General features: G+C 53.9%; 1 long non-coding RNA gene and 1 pseudogene across 1 annotated transcript; both read right to left on the bottom strand.

Annotated features, from left to right (window-relative positions):
• Positions 1 to 2,970: 2,970 nt before the first annotated feature.
• On the bottom strand, positions 2,971 to 4,756 carry LOC118627278. Its single transcript, XR_004959044.1, has 3 exons — positions 4,621 to 4,756; positions 4,172 to 4,298; positions 2,971 to 3,139 (listed from the first exon to the last, which is right to left on the bottom strand). It is a non-coding gene; the product is annotated as an uncharacterized LOC118627278 (long non-coding RNA).
• A 2,511-nt stretch (positions 4,757 to 7,267) lies between these two features.
• On the bottom strand, positions 7,268 to 11,683 carry LOC118626833 (annotated as a pseudogene).
• Positions 11,684 to 12,481: the final 798 nt, after the last annotated feature.

Here is a 12,481-nt window from a genome sequence, read left to right as displayed (position 1 = left end):
CATCCTGGTATTTCTTTCTTTCCTCCTGGGGCTGGCTTTGGATTGGACTCCTGGTTTCCTGGGGAGGCAGCTCAGCAGGGAGCAGTGGCAAAGCCTGGGCCTCTCTGTGGTCCCCTCAGGAAACACTGGCGGTCACCTCCCTACCCTGAGCTTTACTTTTTTCTCCCGGTGGTGGCATTACTGTCCAGGCTGCTGGGAAGCTGGAAAGATCCTTAATGCTTTGCTGACCACACTGTTCTCACGCACATGCACATGTGCACACCTTTACTCATGCACACAGCCATGGGCACACACCCTCACATACTTGCACGCACACAATGTCTCATACACCCTGTGTACACACACCCTCACATCGAGGTGCACACATGTGATCGCGAGAGCGCGTACCGGCTCATGCACACACCCACACCCTCGCACGGTGGGCACACAGCCTCACGCTCACCCTTCCTCACACACATCCTCGCATGTGTGCACACACACGTACACACACACACGTGCTGCAGGAGGCCCTATCGTTGTCATTGTGGCCCCAGCTCTTAGTCATTTAACAACCCACGGTGCTGTGCTGCTTTCATGGAAGCCAACGTTTGGCTTTTCTTTACTGAGATCTTCTCACTCAATTTCTCTGTCTCGCTTTTCATTCTGACTGGGAAGGATTTTTTCTCTCTCTCTCTTGTGGTTTTGACAGCGCCAGCAGCTGTAACTCAAACCCTTACCTCCCGGGCCACCTCCTGCGTCTGCCGTGTGTCCACTCTGCAGGGACGGGTCCAGGGCTGCCCCGCTTCTCCGCCCCCCGCCCTTTGCAAAGTGGGAGCTAGAGAGGAAGGGTGTGTGAGGACGAGAAGTGACGTCACAGCTGGGGCTGTGGACAGACCCAGGGACCATGCGTGTGTCACTCAGCCTCCTCAGCTGGGAGTTTCTGTGAGCGATTCGAGAAGTGCTTGGGAAAAGAGAGTGCTGATGTTCCCCAATCTCCTTTTGGGGAACATGGGGTCACCGGCTCACCCAGCTTTTGGGGGACGCTGACACCTGCCTGCCCCAGATGTGCTCCCCTCCCCCATGCTCGCACTTGGGTCCCGGCCTGGAGCCTAACCCTTGCCTTCGCTCTGGACGGGGGCGCTCCCGCCTTGTCAAGTCCGGGAAGTCTGAGAACCCCACCCCCCACCCCAGAGAAAGCGCCCTCTTCCTGCTTCGACCTTTCAGACCTCAGGTCCCAGGACTTCCCTCTTCCTTTCAAAGCCTTTGGAGGTGGGGGAGGGACACAGGGAAGTGTGTTAGCCCCTGGAACAGCAGGAAATATGCTTTTCCCCTCATCTCTCAACTCGATTTCACATCTATAAATGGGCTATTGTAATGCCTACTCCTGGGGTGGGGGAAAGTACGGGAGCCCATGCAGATGAGACTGTTGTGTCCCCCACAGTCCTCATGTTGAAGCCCCAACCCCCAGTGTGACTGTATCTGGAGGCAGGCCTTTCAAAAGGCAATTAAGGTCAGCCCTGGTCGGGTTGGCGCAGCAGTGAGCGCATCGGCCGCGGGCAGAAGGGTGTTGGGGTTGATTCCTGGTCAAGGGCATGCGCCTGGGTTGCAGATTCAATCCTCCATTCGGGTTGGGTGGGAAGCAACCAATCGATGTTTCTCTCTCTCTCTCTCCCCCTCTCTCCCTTCCACCCTCTAAAAATCAATGGAAAGATATCCTCGCCCTGGCCAGTTTGGCTCGGCGGTTAGAGCATCGGCCTGTGGTCCGGAGAGACCCGGGTTCGGTTCCCGCTAAGGGCACGTACCTCGGTTGCAGTTTGTCCCCGGCCCTGGTTGGTCGTGCAGGTGGCAGCCACTCGATGTGTCCCTTTCACATTGATGTTTCTCTCTCTCTCTGTTCCTCTCTCTCCCTCCCACTCTATCTGTACAAAAAATGGAAAAATGTCCTCGGGTGAGGATAAAAAAAAAAAAAAAGAAAGAAAGATATCCTCTGGTGTGAGGATTAACAACCAAAAAAGGTAATTAAGGTTAAATGAGTCCATAAGGGTGGGGACTTAATCCAATAGGACCTTGTCCGTAAAGGAAGAGGAAAGGGGTGCTCACCCACGGAGGAGAGGCCGGCGGAGGACCTGGAGGAGGCAGCCACCCGTGAGTGAAGGGAGAAGCTGAAGCTGCCGGCACCTGGATCTCGGACTTCCAGCCTCCAGAACCGTGAGAAATAACCGTGAATCCCCCAGCCTGTGGTGTTTCGTTACAGCAGCAATAGCAAACTAATCCAGGGGCTTGGACTTCGAGCCCTGCCACGCACAGAGGAACTGGGAATGAATGGTAGTCCGTGTTATTGTTGGGGGAGGATTCTCCCTGGTCTGTCTACACATCTCATACCAGCTTTTGTGCTGGACAGGGAACAGATTTGTTTACCTTCCAGGATGATAGGGTCCCCTCCCCCCACGGAGATTTGCACCCAGTCCCGGGTAATAAAGTGAATGTCTTCTCAAGGCAAAGGCGGAGCAGGTTGTCTTGTGAGACTGGGGGGTCTCCCAGGCGGTGACACAGCTCACCCGAATCTGTGGAAGTGTGGCCGGCCAAACCTGTTGTTGGCCGCTGTTATTGCTAACTCAGGATGCTACCTTGTTCAATGAACAAATATTGTGTCAAAGAGCGCCGAAGAAATAGACAAGAACCCCTCCTCTGTTCCTGTGGCTGGGCCCTGACTGGGGGCCACAGAGAGGAGATCCCTGAACCCTGTCTTTGTGGTATTGGCCAACGAGTATCGGAGAGAGTCCTGTGTGCCCAGCATGGAACTAAGACCCGTCATCCTTAATCTCTGCACAGCTGCGAGGTGGGGGAACGGAGGCCCCGGAGGTTGACCAGTTGTTCCAGGCACTTCCTGTGGCAGAGGTGTGCTTTGAACCCCGTGTGGCCCAACTTTTCCAAAAGCTTTTGTTTTGAAAGCACCTGGCTGCCTCCAATTACATTTTATTAGCACAAGGCTTTTTTTTTTTTTTCTTTTGAGTTTGAAGCACTGATGCATGAACAAGGCGTTCTGCATGCTGTTCATTTCCTTAGGGGCCCGGGGCAGGTGATGAGGACCAGCTCCGTGGAGGAGAAGCTGCTCACCCTCTGGGGTTTTGCAGGGGCGAGACTCCATCCAGCATGGGCCCTGGGGACAAGGGTCAGCCTGAGCTGGTCATTCTGAAATCAGGGGCCCCTCCCGAGAAGGATGCAGGTCACGGAGAGCTACAGGGCAGGCTCAAAATTGGGGCTTGAGATGACTCATCTGCAGCTATTTATGACTCGGCTCCATTTCTCGGTCTCCAAGCCTCCTTCCTTCTGGGTGCTGAGTAAGCAGCCTGAACCATCCTGCCCACCTCTGGCCTCTCTTTCCTCACCCTTAACAACACTCAGGCCCCTTGGGGCTGCAGGAACTTCCCCCCAAATGCCCTCATCCAGGTCTTCCCAGCAGCTGCTTGGCCTTTCTCCCCAGCCCACTCTGCCCTCCGGTCTCAGCTTATACATCACCTCCTCAGGGAAGCCCTCTCTGACCACCACCCCCACCCACTCACAGTCTGGTTACGAGGCTCTGCCATGTGTTTCTGCGGCGTCTGCCCTCCCTCCTACCAGTCACCAGTGGGTAATTAATCAATTGCCCTGTTCTTCCATCTCAGCTGAAGGCAACGCCATACTTCTCCTTTCCCAGGACAAACCCTTTGAGTTGTTCTCGACGCTTCTGTCAGCGAATCCTGTCCAGTCTACCTTTCAAGTTCCCCCAGATCTGCCTCTTCTCACCTCCCTGCGCTGCTCCCTGCTGTCTGAGTGCCCACGACCTCCCCGCTGAACGCTGAACGCTGTAGTCGGAAGTCAGGTCATGCTTCTCTGCTCACAACTCGAGTGGCCCCATCTCGCTCCGAGTCAAAGTCAAAGTTCTTACAGCAGGACCCTCCGCCACTCCCCTGAGCTCACCGCCAGCTGCCCCAGCTGGCTCAGAACCACCTCAGGGCTCCGCAGGGGCTGCTCTGGGCTGCCCCCTCCGTCTGCCTGGTTCCCTGCCCCCCCTCTTTCTTCAGGTCTTTGCTCAAAAGTCACTTTCTCTATGAGGTCTTTCCTGACCATTTTATTGAACTCAGCACCCCACCTCCCTTCTCTTCCCTGATTCCTACAGCACCCTTTCCCGTCTAACATACGTGTAATTTACCCACTGATTTTATGTGCTGTCTGTCTTCCCATCCCTGGAATGGGAACTCTTCGAAGGCAGGGAGTTTTGAGTCTTATGTTCACTGATGTATCTTCAGCACCTCTCCTGGGGCCTGGTACCCACATGCCTGAAATGAATTTGTTGAAGGAATGAGTGAATGAATAACCATCTGCCACTCACCCCTCAAACCAGTGAAATTCCTTCTATGCAAACATTCTTGTTCCGCAGGCATGTTAGACCCTGTAGCACTGGTGGGTCCTGTGGGAGGCAGGTCTGGCAGAGTTCCAGGCCTTGGTGGGCACCCAGCTCTCCTTGGCACGCCACACAGGCCATCCCAGCCTCTGGAAAACAGCAAGGAGGGGCCTCAGGGGCGGGAGCCCAGTGGCGGCCACCTGTCCCTGTAGGTGCTAGCAGTTTCTCTATGTAGCTGTTTAATGGCTCCTGCTGACCTGGGAGGCCATGGCTCAGAAAGGCCCCTGGTCCCTTGTGCAGGGTCCCTCCAAGCCAGGGCAGTGGCTGCTCTAACTGATACCAAGCATGAGGGTGGGACACCAGCAAGTGGCCAGACTTCAGGCCTCAAGGAAACTCAGCTGGTTTGGGACATTGCAGCCAACCGGTGTGCGTCTGGAATGCAAGCCCCAGCCCACCACACACAGACGCCCAGGCTGTGGGCGCAGGGCGGGCGGCACACCCGCTCTTGCCCTTGCCAGGACGCGTATTCCCTCAGTATCTCTCTGGCCAGACACCAGGACTGTGTCCGGGGCGGGGATAAGCTGGGTGTTCGCATGGCAGGTGCTGAGGCGGGAGGTGCGTGTGCGCAGCCCTGGCCGTGCGCTGGCTGCTCCCCACCCCTGACGTTCCCTCTGCAGTCACAGCAGCTAAGAGACCCTCTGACTCCCCGCCTGCCTCCTTGTCAGGGTCTGAAATTCGGGTCCAGCCTTTGCTCCCTGGAGAAGGCAGATAGATGAGCCCAAGCCAGCAAATAAGCAGATAAAGCCGGTGGCGGCAAAGGGGCCGGGTGGGGTCAGAAGCACGGGGCTGGGGCTGGGGCTGTCCCTGTACTAACCTGCTGCCTCAGGGTCTGTGTGAAGCGGTGGGGGAGGCGTCTCACAGTCTCTGCGTCCCTCTCGGCTCTCACACTCTGGGCCACTTTCTGACCTAAACCAGAGGCCAGTTAATAATGAGTAGCCAGGGGTGGTGGGTGATAGCTTTTGGGTTTTTCTCAACCCAGACATGGTCCCAGCCTCCGGGTGGAACCCATGAGTCTCCAGACCTCGCTGAGGCCATGCCTCAGTTTCCCCAGATCTTGAGGGTTTCAGGCCTAGAGAGTCCCAGGCCTGACCAGGCCTTAAGACCTCTTGTCTATTTGGAGGGAGAGAAGGTCCTGGGGGTGGGGGTGACCCTCCTCTGGCAGCATGGAGTGGCTGAGGGGAAACCCCAGAGGGCTCTTCTGAGTGAACACACCCCAGTGGGAAGCTCCTGTGGGAACAGGGTCCCCCTCACCGGGGCGCGCCCACCTCCCGCCTGCGACGACAGCGTGGATGATGGTGAGGACGTGAGGCCCGAGGCTCTGTTCCGGGTTTTATTCTGAGCAGCGTCTCCACTTGCACCCCTGGAGGGAGCCTGGGAGGCAGGGCTGGTGGCCACCATGCCTCCCAGGGTCCAGGCCTGGGTCACTCAGTCCTCCCCCAAATATGCCTTCAGTCAAGTCCATTCACATCAGTGGACAGACAGACAGTCCCTGCCCCGTGAGCTCCCATCCCAGGAAAGGTCCGGTTTCGGATGGTGGTGTCATGTGTCCCTGGAAGGGAATACACAGGACGAGGTGACAGAGTGGCTGTCAGCCTGGGTGGTCAGGCCAGGCCTCTTTGGGGAGGTTTCATCTGAGCCAACACCCGAAGGATGAGAAGAGGCAGCAAGTTTGAATTTCATATTTTTACAGCTTTATTGAGGGCTAATTGACACATGATGAACTTTACCGATTTAAAGTGTACAATTTGAGTCCTGGCCGGTTTGGCTCAGTGGTTAGAGTGTCAGTCTGCGGACCAGAGAGTCCCGGGTTTGGTTCCCACTAAGGGCACGTACCTCAGTTGCAGTTTGTCCTCGGCCCCAGATGGGGTCATGTGGGTGGCAGCCACTCGATATGTCTCTCTCACGTCAATGTTTCTCTCTCTCTCTTCCTCCCTCTCTCCCTCCTGCTCTATCTGAAGATAAATGCAAAAATGTCCTCAGGTGAGGATAAAAAATAAATAAATAAATAAAAATATAAAGTGTACAACTTGATACGCTTTGGCCTCTGTACCTACCGATTACCACCAAGATAATGAACATATCTTTTGGCCCAAAAGTTTCCTTGGAGGGAGCGCATAGTCAAGAGCTGGGGGAATAAGATTTCAGACAGAGACAGGTAAGTGCAAAGGCCCTGGGGCAGGGACAAACTTGATGGCTCCAGAGAGGCTAGACAGGAGGCCAGTGGAGACTATGACAGGGGACAAGGGGCGGGAAGGAGCCCCACCTGGGGGCCTTTTTGGCTGTGGTGAGAAGCTTGGGGCTGAATCAAGCACTTCCCTGACGCCCTGGTGACTGGTGAGTGAGTGGCCGGTTACACTTGGTCGTCAGACCCTGGAGTTCTCTTTTCCACTCAGGCTCTTCTGAGAAACCAGCCTGTGGGGCAGTGACACCCGCTAATGAATTAGTACCTGGTTTCTCCCAAGCGTGATTTACATTTTAGCTGGGGCCTTCAATACCACCACCCGAAGAAGTGAGAATTTGAGGCTGAGGGGCAGGCAGTGGAGGGAGCCTGCCTCCCTCCTTCCTGGGGCTCTAAGTTCTCAGCCTTTAGGAAGGGAAGCTGGCTTCTTTGATGCTCTGAGTTGTGAGCCACCGTGTGAGGACAGGGTGCCTGTGGTCCCCCACATCCTCCAGGACTGGTCCTTGGGAGCCTCTCCCAACCTGACTGCCAAAGACATGGCCCACGTGGGGAGGAAACGGGGGAACACAAATCAGTTCTTATAGAGCAAATCCTCTACAACAGACAACCATGGCAGCCCAGAGCAGGTTCAGGGAGACCAAGGGGTGTCGACTGCCCCTTGGCCTTTAGGAAGGCAGGATATGGGGTACAAGTTCCAGCCAGGGCAACCACAGCCCTAGAGGGGACAGAGGCTCATTATAGAGTCACAGACGTGGATTTGAATTGTGCCTCTGGAACTTACTATGTGGGTGGCTTACGTCTCTGAATGTCTGTTTTCCCGTGGATTTTTAAAAACATTGTCACTTTGCAGGGCTATTGTTCCAGGTACTTTGTAAGCACCTTTGGCTTATTCATTCTGCATTTTTTTGCTGGATGCCTACCTGGTGACAGGCACTGAACACGACTGGGCAAAATCCCCGTTACAGGGTCTCTCTTCCTCCTGAGAAGCCAGCAGATCCTCCCTTGATTATTGCATCAGTCGGTGGGGACAGTGCTCAGGGGGTGGGGGTTGGGTGGCTCATTTGGATAAGAAGTACCTGGTGAGAATTGGTTCTCTCTTTCTGCGGGGATACCCCAGGCCCTCCTGTCTGGCTGCCTAGGATGGGGGACATCTCTGCACAGGCAATGCCCAGGGGACATGCTGGGCAGGGGACATGGTGTGCTTGATCGTGTTATTACCATCGGTTGCTTCTGTTTCTTTCTTGTACCCAGTGCCTCTGGTTCTGTGATTAATATTGGCCTAAGCTTGGCTTCCTGAGTGTCTAAATGACTCACCCCATTCGCAACGGCCCTGTGAGCAGGCAGGCCTGGGGGAGACATGGACTCTGATGGGAGTTGTGGTCCATGAGGCCATCCCCCTCGTGCTGCTGGCTTTGGCCAAGTCTCTTGCCCTCTCTGGCCTTAGCTTCCTCCGCTGTGTGCCCGTGGAAGGTGGGAGGAAATCCTGAAAACTGGGAAGAACAGCGGGAATTCCTCCCAGTTACCAGTCCCAGGAGCTCCCGGAGGTTAACAGGCTCCTGGGGCTGGGGCTGGGAGAGCAGCCCTCCCCCACCCCCCACCCACGATACTATTCACATTAACCCATTTAATCCTCACCACAGCACTTTGCAGTGGGTATCATCATGTCCATTTTATAGATGAAGACATCGAGCCCTGGCTGGTGTGGCTGAGTTGGTTGGAGCATCATCCTGTGCACCAAAAGGTGGCAAGTTCAATTCCTGGGCAGGGTACATACCCAAGGTTGCAGGTTTGATCTCCAGTCATGGTGTGTGCCGGAGGCGGCTGACTGATGTATTTCTCTCACATTGATGTTTCTTTCTCTCTCTCTCCCTTCCTCTCTCTAAAATAAATGAAGCTTAAATTCGTAAAAAGAAAGAAAGAAATTGAGACTCAGAGAGGGTGAGTAACTTGCCTAAACCCACACAGCCAGTAAATGACAGAGACAGGATTTGACCCTCTCTGGCTTTAGGGGACTTTTTTTTTTTTTAATCCTCACCTGAGAATATTTTTTCATTTATCTTCAGATAGAGTGGGAGGGAGGAAGGAGGGAGGGAGAGAGAGAGTCAGGGGGGGTGAGGAGAGAGAGAGAAACAATGATGTGAGAGGGACACATTGATGGGTTACCTCCCACATGACCCTAACCAGGGCTGGGGACTGAACTGCAACTGAGGTATGTGCCCTTGACCGGAATCAAACCCACAACTCTTTGGTCCGTGGGCCGACGCTCCAACCACAGAGCCACACTGGCCCAGGCTAGATGAGGGGACTTTTAAGCAGACCATCAATTCCCAGCCCCTGATTTTACAAATACAGGCGCTGAGGCCTGGAGGAGGGAAGTCACATGTCTATTTGCAGATCTGGGCTCAAACCCGGGCTCCTGACTCTCCATCCAGTCTTCCCACACCTAGAGCTGCCACCTACCAAGCTGGAGCCACCTGAGCCCAGCCAGGGTGCCAGAGACTGAGGGGGCATCCCCACAGTGGCTGTGTGGCCAGCGAGCTGGCCTGAGCTGAGGTTTCACCTGATGAGCTGGGAAAGACCTCTGACCCCCAGGGTTCTTACCCGTGGCCCTGACCAGTGCCGGAAGCCCCCGCATGACCCACTTTTGGCTGGAATGGTGAATGCCACGGTAGCTTTGTCTCCTGAGAAGGGGTCCAGCTATGAGCTTTCCAGGTGTGGTCTTGAGTGGAGAGGTCTGGGGCCAGAGCAGGGGCCTGGGTACCCAGGGGGAGTGGAGCAAAGGGCACCTAAGCCTTTTACATCTCTCCCCTATATCCCAGCTTTCTCTGTCCACTGTTTTATTCGGGGCTCATTGCAACCCTGGAAGGCTGCCTGGTAGTGTTGAAATCCACATCTGGCAGAGAGGGAAATATGTCCCAAGGATCCCCACCTGTCTCCTAGTAGTCACACATCTGTGCAGTCCCCACCCACACTGGGGAGAGCCAGCCTGAGTAACCAATATCGTGGACATGACAAAGTGTGACTTCAGAGGCTAGAGCACAAAAGACAGTGTGGCTGCCATCTTGCTCTCTCGGAACCACTTGCTCCGGAGAAGTCTGCGGTGTGGTGTGGACACGCAGCAGCTTCCTGCCCACGGCTGGCGAGGGGCTCGTTTTGGAAGCAGGTCCCCAGCCCCAGTCGAGCATGCTGATGATTGCAGCCCCAGTGACATCTTTTTTTTTTTTTTTAATCCTCACCCGAGGACATTTTCCATTTTTTGTTCAGATAGAGTGAGAGGGAGAGAGAGGAAGAGAGAGAGAGAAACATCGATGTGAAATGGACACATCGAGTGGCTGCCACACGCACGACCAACCAGGGCCGGGGACAAACTGCAACCCAGGTACATGCCCTTAGCAGGAACCGAACCCAGGTCTCTCTGGACCTCACATCGACGCTCTAACTGCTGAGCCAAACCAGCCAGGGCGACACCTTTTTTTTGATTAGGAAAAGTATTTTATCAAAGACGGTCCCATCGCCCTGGCCGGTTTGGCTCAGCGGTTAGAACGTCGGCCTGCGGTCCAGAGAGACCCGGGTTCGGTTCCCGCTAAGGGCATGTACTTCGGTTGCAGTTTGTCCCCGGCCCTGGTTGGTCGTGCGGGTGGCAGCCACTCGATGTGTCCCTTCACGTCGATGTTTCTCTCTCTCTCTCCCTCCTATTCTATCTGTACAAAAAATGGAAAAATATCCTCGGGTGAGGATTAAAAAAAAAAAAAAAAGACAAAGACGGTCCCATCGCCAAATACTGGCATCATCACAAACAGCCATAAGAATGCTGCTATCCCTGCTAAAACTGTTTTGTCTAATAGCAGCAGCACATTTTTGATGAGTCAGCATTGTGCATTTGGCTTTATGAGGATCTTCTACTTCTAAATCCCAAACACAAAGTTTGCCAACCTGATTGCCCAAAGCAAGCATCTTTTGCCAGAAATCCACAGAAAACCTCATGTCCCAAATGTCATGAGCAATTACTGGCTGTAATCCAATTGCTTAAGAATAGTCACATTAGACTCACTGGGCTTAATTGTATCAGTATCATCTTCCGTTTTGCCAGGTTCCTAGCACCCAGCGGCATTTTCAGAAGACTCGGAAAGTATCAAATCACCTAACCATCGCGCACAATCAACATAATCCCTATGCGTGTCTCTGGTAGAAAAGTCAGGAAAGTAAATTTTCTGAGAAATAAATGGCCTGTTAGTTTTATTTGGGTCATAATCATAAGATTCCTTAATTACATTAATTCTCTTTGAACTAATCCTCCAAAGTTTAAGAGAGTGATCCATACCACAGGACATTATTTTTTCGCCCAAAAGAGCACAATCAGCACTTTGAACTTCATCTCTGTGCTCTTCAACACCTCCAGATATTGCCACCAGAGTGCCCGTCTGGATGTTCCGTAATTGCAAAGCATGATCTTTACTGACGGACAGGAGAAGAGTTGGATCTCTTGGGTGAAATTTCAGCTCCTTGATAGCATTTCCATGCCTGACCTAGTGCTTCACGCACCGCATTGTTATGGGATTAATTGTCCTAATTATGCCTCCAGATCCAGCTACAGCCCACAGAGGATGGCTTGTGTTGCTATCAGATGTCCGTGCACAAGTGTAAAAGTTTTCGTCGGCATCTGTATCCACAATGCATTGCAATAGCCGGATTTCTCCTTGTGAGCGACATTCATAGAAAGTAACTCTGTTGCTCCCTACAGTTGCAAACACTAGCGGATCCCCTTTACTGTGCCAGTTACATTGAACTCCAAACAGTGGTTGACTATGATCTTCCTTGAGACTATTTACACATTTGAAAGAATATTTGCATTTCTTTGACTTCCATTTTCCCTTCCCCCAGCTTTTCCTTCCAGGTACATTTGGTGTATTTGTAGGTGTATCAGGGCCTTCAGTGTTTGGACCATTTTCTACCCAGACAGCATCATCATTCTCGTCTCCAAAGAGGTCCGGGTTGCTGTTTTCGTCGCTGCTCAGCTTCTACTTCTGGGCTGCAGGCATGTCTGTTCCCGCCGGGGCTGTCGACACTTCCCCCTCGGACATATTCCCCCAGTGACCTTTTGATGACAACCTCGTGAGAGACCCTGAGCCAGAATCAGCTCGTCAAGTGTTTCCCGAATTGCTGACCCACAGATATCAGGTGACATGATGTTTCTTGTGGCTTTAAGCTGCTAAGTGTGGGTTACTAATATACTCGGAGGAGAGAGATGACACCCACAGTCACATGTCACAGGACACCCACCTTCAGGCCCTTTCTCCTGGGGAGAGCGAGGACGGCGAACTAGACAGGAAAGAGGAGGCAGCTGAGGACTGAGACCGTTATGGAGCCAAGTCCCAGCCCTGCCGCTCAAGCTCGGTGCCCTCGGGCAAGTTACTTAACCACTCTGAGCCTCAGTTTGTTCGTCTATGAAGTGGGGATAGCTACACTGACTTGACATCTTGTTGCCAGTATTATATGTCCGGCCAAGGACCCGGATATTGTGTTGGTGGGGCTGTGTTACTGGGGTTCACCCAGGCAGCTGGGAGCCCCTAATGTTTGTTCCTTCCCAACTCTGAGGAGTGCGCTCCCTGGCGCCAGCCTCCAGTGGCCACTTCTTGCCACCGTCCTGAGTGACCAAGATCCAGCTGGTGTCCTGGGCCTTGAGCGGGGAAGAGTTCCGGGGGCTTGAATTCGAGGTGGCCGGAAAAGCCCCCGCGCAGAGTCCTGCTTTCCTCGAGGCTTGGGGAAAGGTACTCCACAAAGTACCTGGGCCAATCAGAGCAGAGAGACCCAGGCCTTCCCCCTCCGGTTTTCGGCCTCCTACCTGCCCGCTGCTGCCGGTGGCAGCAAGAATCCCTTTA

This window comes from Molossus molossus, unplaced genomic scaffold (genome assembly GCF_014108415.1).
Source record: "Molossus molossus isolate mMolMol1 unplaced genomic scaffold, mMolMol1.p scaffold_m16_p_12, whole genome shotgun sequence".
Lineage (NCBI taxonomy): Eukaryota > Metazoa > Chordata > Mammalia > Chiroptera > Molossidae > Molossus > Molossus molossus.
Note: the sequence above shows the minus strand (reverse complement) of the source record. Positions and strands in the feature narration are given on the sequence as shown.